The sequence below is a fragment of the Struthio camelus genome, unplaced genomic scaffold (genome assembly GCF_040807025.1).
Source record: "Struthio camelus isolate bStrCam1 unplaced genomic scaffold, bStrCam1.hap1 HAP1_SCAFFOLD_55, whole genome shotgun sequence".
Lineage (NCBI taxonomy): Eukaryota > Metazoa > Chordata > Aves > Struthioniformes > Struthionidae > Struthio > Struthio camelus.
Genome location: NW_027182752.1, coordinates 838,088 through 848,974, shown reverse-complemented (window position 1 = coordinate 848,974; position 10,887 = coordinate 838,088). Strand labels below are relative to the sequence as shown.

Below are 10,887 nucleotides of genomic sequence, written 5' to 3'. Positions count from 1 at the left end.
CCCGCAGGCTGCCTCTCCTCCCTCTTCCTGCATCCGCCTGCTTCACTGAGCAGGCTGGAAAGCCAGAGCAGCAGCAGGGCCTGCGGCTGGGGCAGGGCCTGCGGCTGGGGCAGAGCGGGGCAGAGGCAGTTGTGGCCTGAGCAACGTACAAGGCTTGGGTTAGGCAGCCCAGGACAGCCTGCCGCATCCCTGAGCTGTGCTGGCACCACCCTCGCTCTCAGCCACAAAGGCTCCTAGTGCCCTGGGCAGGGCCCAGAGACCCGCTGCCACTTGCCCCACGGGCACGCCCCAGCCTGCGCGTGCCCCGCCCATCTGCCTTTGCCTTGGCTGCCCACAGTGCCGGAGCCGCGCTCTGCCTCCCCGCAAGGGCTCCTCGAGCGGTGCCCCTGGCAGATGTCTGCAGTGACAGCCGTCTCGTGGGTGTTTCTGCAGGCAACCAGGGCCCTGCGCGAGATCCTCCTGCAGCCCACCTTGCAGCAGGGGAAGGCCTTGTTCCCCATGCTCTGCGTGGCTCTGCTCTTCCAAATCTCGTTCGCCACGGAGGCTGCGCTGCAGGACGTCGAGGCCTTCTTCGAGCCAGGTGTCGAGGAGGACAAATGCAGCCCCATAAGCAGCCGCGCCAGGTGCGGCTTCTGAGTCCCCCATCTCTCCCCCTGCTCCGGAGCCAGGAGCAGGGCTTTGTGCATGACCGGTGCCTTGCTCTGCCTGCAGGTCCGCTCTGCAGGCCCTGCAAGCCCTGCTGCACTGGGCAGGCTATGGGGATCAGGTTGGCGTCCTGCAGAGGAAGGGCGGATGGGACATGCTTGTCTGCGCAGAGAGCCACCACCAAGGCATCACTTTGCTGGCCAGGTAAGAGCCCTGTCTGCCTGTCCGCATGCAGGGCGACCGCAGGCCCCTGCAAGCCTGCTCACGAGCTGTGTGGCCAAAGAGCGGGAAGGGCGCAGCATGGCCAGAGGCACCTGGGAAGAGCCCCGGCCATGGGAGTCCAAAGTGGGAGGGATGTGTGGGAAGGACATGGCTGCAGAGGAGGAAGGGCATTTTACCGGCCAACTGCCAAGATGCACGCAACAGAGTCAGACACAGGCTTCCTCCTGGAGCGGAGCGGTGCGGTGAGGAAAGCCCGCCCGTCCATGCGCAAATGCCGCTGGCTGCTGGGGCAGAGTACAGCCGCGCACTTGCTCTGCGTGTGCTGGTCCCTGCCAGAATGGCTAGACATGGCGTGGCAGGCCCGGCCGAGGTTTGCCTGCCTGGCCTCAGGGCCCACAGGCTCTTCTCCCCCCTGCCAGGCAGCTGAGGACCACCGCCACAAAGGAGTGCCACTGGATCTTCCACCACCTGCTCCGGGTTCTCAGCACGAGGGATGCACAGCGGGAAATCCCCTCCATGGCCTTCTTGACTGAGGTGGGCCTGAGGGCGCGCAGGGCTTCCCTGACGTGCCGGGAACCACTCCGCTCTGGCAGCGGCAGGAAGGAACAGGACAGGAGGCGGGGAAGCTGGGGAGGTGCCGGCCCTCCTCTGCATACGGCCCGGCTTGGCCCCTTCCCACAGAGCGGCCCTTTCTGCTGGGCTGACACTCCCAAGCTCCTGCATTTCATGCACCCTCCATGCCAGAGCTCTGCATTCAGCTTCTCCAAGGCAGGAGGCCGAGGGGCTGCAGCTGGGCCAGAGGCGGGAGGAGTAGCGAGGGAAGCTGTGCCGTGTGCCGTGGTGCCCTGTGGGCCCTGCACAGTGCCTGCTGGCTGCTGGCTGCACGCTGCCTGCCTCTGGGGCCTTGGCCAGGGCTGGCTGAGCAGAGCGCTCAGCGGCTGTCCGCTGCGGCCAGTCCTGCCAGCGCTGCCAGGCTCTCACTCTGCTGTGCGCGTTTCAGCTGCTGAACTGCTCTGAGTTTTCCACCGCCGTGGACGAGTGTGTGCTGCACCTCTTCGAAAGGCACCTGAGGACTGGGCGCCTGGTCATGCGCGGGCTGGTGCTGCGAGGCCTCCTTGTGCTCTCAGAGAGCCCTGACATGGTGAGCAGGGGCAGCAGGGCAAAGCCGTGTCGACAGCCTGCGGCTAGGCAGGGGGCGGTGGGTAACGCCAAAGGCTTGGCCTTTGTTGCTGCAAGCCTTTGTGCCAAGGCCTTTTCCATGGCTTGGCCACAAGGAAGTTGGGGGTTTCCTGCAGGCCAGAAAACTGCAGGGCCTGCTGCCAGAGGTGATGGAGCGCCTGCACGATGCCGACCGGGAGGTCAACGTGAAGGCCCTGTGCATCCTGGGCAACGTGCTGTGCCACATGGAGAGGGAGCGGGCCGGCCCCGTGGCTCTGCAGCTGGCGGAGAAGCTCCTGCCGCTCTTGGATGATGTACGTATGCACGTCTGGTGTGGGAGCCGGCGCCCTGCACATGGCCACTCTGTAATGCCAACGTGGCCTCCGTCCAGCCCTGCGAGCGCAGCCCTCTGGCAGGACCTCCTCCACCCGGGCCCCTCGGTGCTCCCCGGGGGCTGTCTGCTGGCCTCCACCGCCCCACAGCTTCTCCCTTGCCAGTTGAGCCCCTGGGGAGGTCAGGGTCCCCACCCTGGGACCTGGCTGCTGTGTGCTCAGCCCAGCCCCTGCACACAGCAGGCACAGGCCAACGCTTGCTCTGAGAGCCCAGCCGGTGCCTGCTCAGCCGGTGCCTGCCGCTTGCCGCTTGCCGCTTGCCGAGCCGTGCCGGCAAAGCCTGCCGCAGGGCCTCAGTGGCCAGGAGCGGATGCGCAGGGCAGCCTTGCCTCCTCCTCCCTGCATGGCCTGCGGTAGCTGCTCTCCTGCCTAGCTGGCTGCTGCCTGGTGTGAGCGCGACCAGGCTTAGAGAAGCTCCGCACTGCGGGGCCGTGGCACGGGCTGGCAATGCGCTGTGCTGCCTTGCCTGGTGCTGGGGCCCGTGTGACCTGGCTGCAGCCCCCCCCAGCTCCTGGGGGAATGAGGTCCTGCCCTTCCCCCTGCCTGCCTCCCACCAGGAGTCCAGCCGGGTGCGCAAGCATGCCCTGCGCCTCTTCAAAGCCCTCATGGAGACTGTGGTGGGCAAATACAAGCGGTGCCTGAAGAAGCATGTGCGGAGGAGCCTTCTCCTGCTCTTCTTCCACCTGAGTGACCAGGCCCCCAGTGTGGCTCAGGTGTGCATTTCTGCCCTGCCCAGGGATGCAGGGAGGGTGACAGTGGCAGCCTGTGGGTGAGCTGCTGTCTCTGCTGCCCCGCGTGCTGGTGCCCATGGCCACCTCTGCCTGCTGAGGCAGAGAGAGCGCAGGCTGTCAGGGGCCAGGGACAGCTCTGCGGGCACAGGCAGGGGAGGCAGGGCACTGGTTCCCCTGGCCCGCCGCAGGCCACGTCTCCCCTCAGCACTGCTCCTCTGCAGGCCTCGCAGGAAACCCTCCTGGGAGCAGCACAGTTCCTCAGGTGGAACCAGCTCTGGTACCTGACGCAGACGCTGCAGACCTGGAGGATTGGCGAATGCCTGGTAAGGACAAGCGCAGAGCCCCTGGGAGCCAGCTGGAGGAGGCCAGAGGCCCATGCGTGGGGTGCCTGTGCCCTTCCCGCACTGCTGCAGCCCCACCTCCCAAGCCCGCAGGCTGGAGCTGCACGCACGCTCCCTTTCCGCCGACCCCCAGGCCCAGAGGGGCGCGGGAGCGGTGCCCTTTGCCCGCATGGAGCCCCAGGATGCTGCGGGGGCTCCAGGCCTGGCTGGGCCTTGGCAGCAGGGTGCGGAGGTTCTCAGCGCCGCCAGGCCACCCTTTGCCCTCTGCTGCCCGTGAAGCTTAGCATCCCATGGCTCCTGTCAGGGGGCGCTGAGTGTCCTGGGAGGGGAGGAAGGGGGAGGCTGGCCCTGGCAGGAGGCAGCGGCTGGGCTGCCCGGTGAGGGTCTGCCTCAACCGTGTGGCCTTGTGCTCTCTCCAGCTGGGGCAGGACAGGAGCAGGGCAGAAAAGTACCTCTGCCAGAGCCTGCCGTACCTGGAGAGCCCGCAGGCGGCCTTGCGGGAGTTGGCCATGAGGTTCATCGGTGAGCCACAACGCGCGGGACCCCTCTCTGTCCCAGAGTTCCTTGGTCGCGCTGGGAGTGATGGCCGCCGAGGCAGGGCTGGCGATGTTGGGGGCTGGTGGGAGCCAGCCCCCCAGGCCCTGCATGGGTGCTGCGCCTCAGGGACCACGGCGGGCCCAGCCCTGCCCAAGGGGAGGAGGGCGCGTGGCCAGAGTGGCAGGGCTGGATGGGAGCTGTGCTGCTGGGGCCACGAGGTGTGATGGGCCGTGTGTGCCTAGGGCTCGCCGCGCAGCACATGAGGAACAGGAGCGCAGAGAAAGTCGCCGCCATCCGCACTTGTGAGTGAGGGCAGCGCTGGGTCATGCGGGGCTGGAGCGGGGTGAGGAAAGAGCTGGGAGCTGTGCTCGCCTTGCCTGGCCTGCCTCAGGCGAGGAGCGCTCTGTCTCCCCGCGTGGAAGGCAGACATTGTGGGGTACTGTGGGGGAGTTTGGGCCTTTGTGAGCAGTGATTTCCAGCGGATGCCCCTGCTCCCGCTTGGCCCAAACAAGAGCAGGGGTGGGGGCAGCCCTGTGGGCAGGGCAGGGCAGGCTGGGGCTCTCTGCAGCTCCCTGGCCTTGATGTCTGCTCTGTTTCTGTCTGTCTCAGTCCTCCAAGAGGTGCTAGAGGACGGCAGGCCCTCGATCCGCTGCCTGGCTGCTCAGACCGTCCTGATCCTGGATGCCGTGCAAACACGGGAGCCGTCAGGAGGCCGATGCCAGCCGCTATGCTGCAGGCTGCGGAGACTGTGGGAGAGGTGGAGGCCTCCCCCGGGAGACGACTCTGTTTTAGCACAGCTCCAAGAACGCTCCCAAATGCTCCGTGCTCTGCACGCCGAAGACACCTGAGTGTGCCAGGCAGCCGGGGGCATTCCTGGCACCTGCCCCTGCCTGCAGCATGACTGCTCGCCCTCTGGCACCTCCCCTCGCTGGCCTCGTGCTACAAGTTCACCTCGTAGTTGTGCTCCCAGCAAAGAGCAGCCCTTTTCCCCCATGAGTGCAGGTGTCTTTTCTTTTGGCGCGACAAAGGCAAGCGAGAGAAATGGGCCATGCAAAGGCCCAGGATGTGCCCCAGCAGCTCTGTGCCACCTGGCCCTGCATCGTCGGTGCCGGCAGAGCTGCCTGTCCAATACCCCTGCACCAGCCGGCGTGCACAGGCCACCTTCTGCTGCCCCGTGGGGTAAGGGTGCAGGCCGTGCTGTGCGATGAGGTGAAGGACAGGCTCCTCTGGGAAAGACTTCCAGGCATCGTAGATGTGCTTTGGGTTTTTCTGCCTCTCAGCAGGCCTCAGGGCTCCCCGGGGCTGCGTGGTGCCAGGTGGGGAGACTGCAGCGTGTGCCCTATGTTTGGGGTGGTGACTGCCTTGTGCCAGCATGTTCCCAGGGCAGTACTGGTGCTCAGGCCCTGGGACTGCCCCGGGGGACAAGTAGAGAGAGAGGGAGCTGCTGGGGCACGTGGGCAGCGTGAGGAGCTGCAGCTGCTTGGGGCCAGGCAACTCCTGCCAGTGCCAGGGCTGCAGGTGTCGGTGGGGGAAGAGGTGAGGCCTTGGTCTCTGGGCATGGCAAGAAGGTGGCCAGTGCCTGGAGCGATGACGCTGGGCGGGATGAGGCTGCAGAAGGGGGCTGTGCCCTGAAACATGGGCAGGAGGCTCGTGAAGGCACTCTTGCCTGGTCCACGGGGGGGGCCTCGCGTGCCTGAGCGCTCACCTGAGCCCAGCGTTGCCTCAGGAGTTGCTCCTCTGCAGCCAGCAGAGCATGGATGCTTGGGGAGTGCAAGCGCTGTAATCTCTCCCTTCAGCTGAGGCTAGAGGTGTAACAAGAAATTGCCACGGATCACTGGCAGCTGAGGGCAGCTGAGAGGCTGCCCCCTCTCAGCGGGACCACACTAGGGTTGCCGCAGGGTGCCAGTGGCCTGCCTCTCAGCAGAAGAGCAGCCAGAAGTTGCCCCCAGCCAGGCTTTGCGGGGGTGCAGAGCAGGGCCCAGGGCAGCAGAAGGCAACACAGGCAAGGGGGAGAAGGAAAAGAGTGGAAGAAGGGCAAGCTGGGCATTGGCCATGTTTTCAGGGAGCCCAGGCTGGCTCTTTCCAGCCAGCCGTTGCAGGAGGAGGCAAGGCTGGTCAGGTGTTCTGCCAGCAACGGCCCAAAGCTGCTCGAAGCTGCTCAGTGCCCATCCCCAGGCACATGCTGTCCCTGGAGATCCCCTGAGCTCTCCTGAGGGCTTCAGTGCCGCTCCAGAAGGACTGGCATCTGTCATCAGCACTGTCACCTGTGGGACAGCCCCAGGCAGGCAGTTCAGAGACCATTCCCCATCTTTCCGGCCCTGGACACCAGGAAATGAGCCTTGGATCCAGCTCTTGGTCCCTAACATATCACATGGAGTCTCTGAGCTCACGACCCAGAGCCCAGGGAGTACCCAAATAGAACACCAAGCCCTTTAGTGGTGCATTCCCTTGAGCATATTTTCGACTTCATCTTGTGACAAAAAGCCTGACTTCAGGCGCGTCACAGAGGAGATCCCCTTTTATTATGGAAATGTTATTCTGGAAGCCATATGGGTGCAAGGCCTGGTCCTTCCTGTGATCTCAGGAATGCACCACGTTACGAGAGCACTTAGGCCATATACACACATCAGAGCACAGCAGGACTTTGTGGAAATGAGGAGAAGAGTCTTTGCGAAGAGGAAACTCCTGCTGCTGTTGGTGGCCGTGTCTCCATGCAAAGGCTGCAGCAAGGATGCCCAGTGGGAAGTTTGGGGATGGTTCTGAGGAGCACCTGGTCTGTCCCCACTGGCTGCATCAAGGCTCTCCTCCCCTCCACTCCACTCCCGCTCCACTATGAGCACTGGAGCACTGAAGAGGGAAGGGAGAGAGGTGCGAGTTCACACCCTGCCTGTGGCCAGGGAAGCTGAGCTCTCCTAATGGACATGAGACCCATGGTCTCATCCTGTCTGTCCTCGTCTGAGCCTGACTCTGTGCCCCTGAGCGCCCTTGCTGTCAGTGCCAAAAGAGACACTGCAAAGGGAAATTCTCATTGCCCTGAGGGCATCCAAGAGAGCTCAGACTAGTGGACTCTGAGGTTCCCCCATCTCTGCTGAGGAAGCAGGAAGCCAGGCTTCCTGCTTCAACACGGTCTCTGGGTCAGATTGAAATGAAAGATCCCAGAGGAGAAGTGGCACGAACCCCAACTTTTTGTTTTTCACAAAAATGTATCAGAGCAAAGTAAGAAAAAAAAAGAAATGAGCAACACAAGGCCTTGATGTCAAATGTCCTGTGAATGATGAGTGGAGGCACATGGGATGGTTATTGGTGCTAACATTGTACTTGTTGAACCAGTTTCTTCTGTGCATCCTTGAGCTCCCTGTTCCTCAGGCTGTAGATGAGAGAGTTCATCACCACATAGAGAACAGACATGGCCAAATCCAGAGGTGGGGAGGAGACAGACGGGGGCTTCCGGTAGGCAAATATGCCAGTGCTGACAAACAGGGAGACCACGGCCAGGTGAGGGAGGCACATGGAGAAGACTTTGTGCTGGCCCTGCTCGGAGGGGATCCTCAGCACAACTGTAAAGATCTGCAAGTAGGACAGCACAGTGAAAACGAAACACCCAAAGCCTAAACAAACACTAACCACAAGAAGCCCAACTTCCCGGAGGTATGAGTGTGAGCAGGAGAGCTTGAGGATCTGGGGGATCTCACAGAAGAACTGCTCCACAGCATTGCCTTGGCAGAGTGGTACTGAAAATGCGTTGGCAGTGTGCAGGAGAGCATTGAGAAAGCCGCTGCCCCAGGCAGCTGCTGCCATTTTGACACAAGCTCTGCTGCCACCCAGGAGGGTCCCATAGTGCAGGGGTCTGCAGATGGCAACGTAGTGGTCATAGGCTATGACTGTGAGAAGAGAATACTCGGCTGAAATGAAAATAGTAAAGCAGACCTGGGCAGTGCATCCCGAGTAGGAGATGGTCGTGGTGTCCGTGAGGGAATTGGCCATGGATGTGGGGACAGTGGTGGAGATGGAGGCCAGGTTGAGGAGGGAGAGATTAAAGAGGAAGAAGTCCATGGGGGTGTGGAGGTGGTGGTGGCAGGCTACGGTGGTGATGATGAGGCCATTGGCCAGGAGGGCAGCCAGGTAGATGCCCAGGAAGAGCGAGAAGTGCAAGAGCTACAGCTGCCGGGTTTCCGCAAAAGGCAGGAGGAGGAACTCATTGAGGGAGCTGCTGTTGGACATGGTATTCCCTCCAGGCACATGGGACTGTGCAAGGAGGAAAAGACAGGGACAAGTCAGGAGAGACAACTTTGTTCACAGCTCTTTCCCTTTCTCACAGACACCCCCCAACACACACACACACACACACACACACACACACACACACACACACACACACACACACACACACACACACACACACAGACTGCTTTTCTCCCAGGCAGGACCTTCACTCAGCTCCCTGTCTGGAGCTGCAGCTTGGGCTGGCTGCATGAGCCATGAGGAGCCGGGACGTGTGCCTGCAGGCTGCAGAGGGGTCAGTGCTGCTGGAGTGTAGGAAGTCTGTTGAACATCTTCACATGCAGTTTGGAGGCATTTGGAGCACAAAAGCAACAGCTTCAGTGCTAGGGGGATTGTTTGCTTCTTTGTCTGCTCTGCAGAGTAGGAATAGGCAGCCTTTCCGTTGCTCCCAGGGTGAAGACTAGTGAGCCCTGAGAGGCACAAGCTCTCCCTGTGCCCCAGGACAGAGCCAGCACACTGGTCTCCACAGCAGTCCCAGTGCCAGCTGCCTTGGGTGAGCACCTCTCTCAGCTAGAGGACAAGCTCAACCACAAGTTACCTTTAAAGGAATGTGGCCTGTGCTGGCAGTGGTGTCCACCTGCAAAGCACAGCTCTCCAAACTCACCTCCCTTTCTCTGCTCAGACATTCCGAGAGTGATGGAGAGGGGGTGACACAGCACATGGCTCCGATGATCAGAATAAGGACTCTGGCATGGCTCTCATCCTCAGTTTCTAGTCACAAACACACCAGGCTTTTGCAGCTGCCCACAAACAGTCATCCCCAGCAGCATTTCCACATCCTTAGCACCTCTCTGCGGCTTCTGCATGGGACATTCAGCTATCACAAATGTCCTACACAAGAGCTAAGCCCTTCTGGACAGCAGCACACAACTCAGCAGCACATCCCAGGGAGGGTCAAGGGTCTTAAAGGTGGCATCTCCTGAATCAGCTCATTCCCCCTTCCTCTGCTGGGTGGGAGAGGAAAGATGCAGGGGGCTTGCTGGGGAAAAGCATCTGCATGCTGGGGCTGGCCGAGAACAGTGATGGCAAGGTGATGTTGGTGCTGTCTGCAGGCTGAGGGGTCGCGTAGACAATTGCTGCGGTTCCTTGCAAACCTAGTCATCCCTCAGTGTGGTGGTGACCAGGCTTAGTTTCTTGCCTAAACCTGACTGCTGCATTTCCACTCCCACCATGCAGACGAGTGCTCTTGAGAACTCCACTCTCAAAATGTCCTCCTGGTGAGCGGGAGCTGTGGGCAGCCCTGGCCCACGCAGCACCCTCTCGACAGGAGAATGGACCTGCCCTGCTGGGGGAAACCCCTCTCACCCAGAGCTTCTCCCTGCAGCGCTGTGCTCCCCGGGCAGGCTGAGTGCTGATCCGCGTAGGTGGCAGAGTCACTGCCCCGGGCACACAGCACCCTGGGGTGCAGGGACGCTGCTCTGACTGATGAACCTGGGCAGACCTGGGAGCACAGCCCAGCTTCACACCCTGGCTGCATCCCTGGGAGAAGGCAGCAGGATGCCCTGTGCCTCAGACAGTGTGGCAGGAAATGCTCCTTTGAAGCATCTCCTCCTCCTCCTCCACACTGGAGAAGCTGCAAGAGCGATCCTTAAAATCTCTGCCAGACATGGGATGGGGTGGCTTCAGAAGACCCCTCCAGGAACCTCAGTAGTGTTGCCCTGCAGCCAGAGACTTAGCATGCAAAGGGCTGTGCAGATTTCCCCCGCAAGGAGCTCTCCTCGCTCCTCCCACTCCACACTGCCTCTCACTTCTCTCCCTCTTGCCTCATCTCCTGTCAGTAGCAGCAGGCAGTGCCCGGAGCCCCGCTGCTCTTGGCAGAGGAGCTGCTGCTGCCCAGAGCTGTCTCTCAGCCATGCTGCCCGGTTGCCAGCAGCTCCCTCGGTCCCCGGAGCCTGGCCCCGCTCAGGAGCAGAGGCCAAGCCAAAGGCGTGACTTTCTCTGCCCCCGGGCTCCCTGGAGATTTCCCTGGGGCTCCAAGGCTGGCAGCTCCTGAGGGGCAGCAGGCTCCCCTCTGGGAAAGGCTCTGGCAGCTGGAATAATCACCTACAGTCCCTCCCTGCACTGTGGAGAGAGACTGATTTCAGCAGTGTGCTTGATCCCATCAGGGGACAGAGGTGGAGAGGGGTGGACATGCTCCCCTCTCTCGTCTGCTATTCCTGTCCCATTACTGGGCAGGAGACCCAGAGAGTGGCAGAGAGGGGGTCATTTCCCCTGCGTAGGGCAGTGATTCAGAGGAGGAAATGCAGGTGTTTAACCTCAGCTGAGAAGGTCTTGGGCAGGAGGGGGATTCAGCTCCCTCCCAGGCAGGCCACAAACCCACCGGAGGTGGGCTTCCTCTGACCTCAGTTTTGGTGTGCCCAAGAGAGCTGCCTGCATGCAAGGCCTTGCCTGAGCTTCCACGAGAAGCACTAGGGATGGAGGGGGGAGTCAGTGACTCATACCCAAACCCCTGGTGACAGCTGAGGTTCCAGGCTTGGTCCAAGTCATGTGTGTGGGTGTCTGCCAGCTCTGATGGAGCAATTCTGAGAGACCCCCATCCTGCCTGAGCCTCAGCTGTGGGCCAGAGGGGTGGTGGGGCAG

General features: G+C 61.8%; 1 pseudogene; it reads right to left on the bottom strand.

Moving 5' to 3' along the window:
* Positions 1-7,332: 7,332 nt before the first annotated feature.
* On the bottom strand, positions 7,333-8,247 carry LOC138065551 (olfactory receptor 14A16-like; annotated as a pseudogene).
* Positions 8,248-10,887: the final 2,640 nt, after the last annotated feature.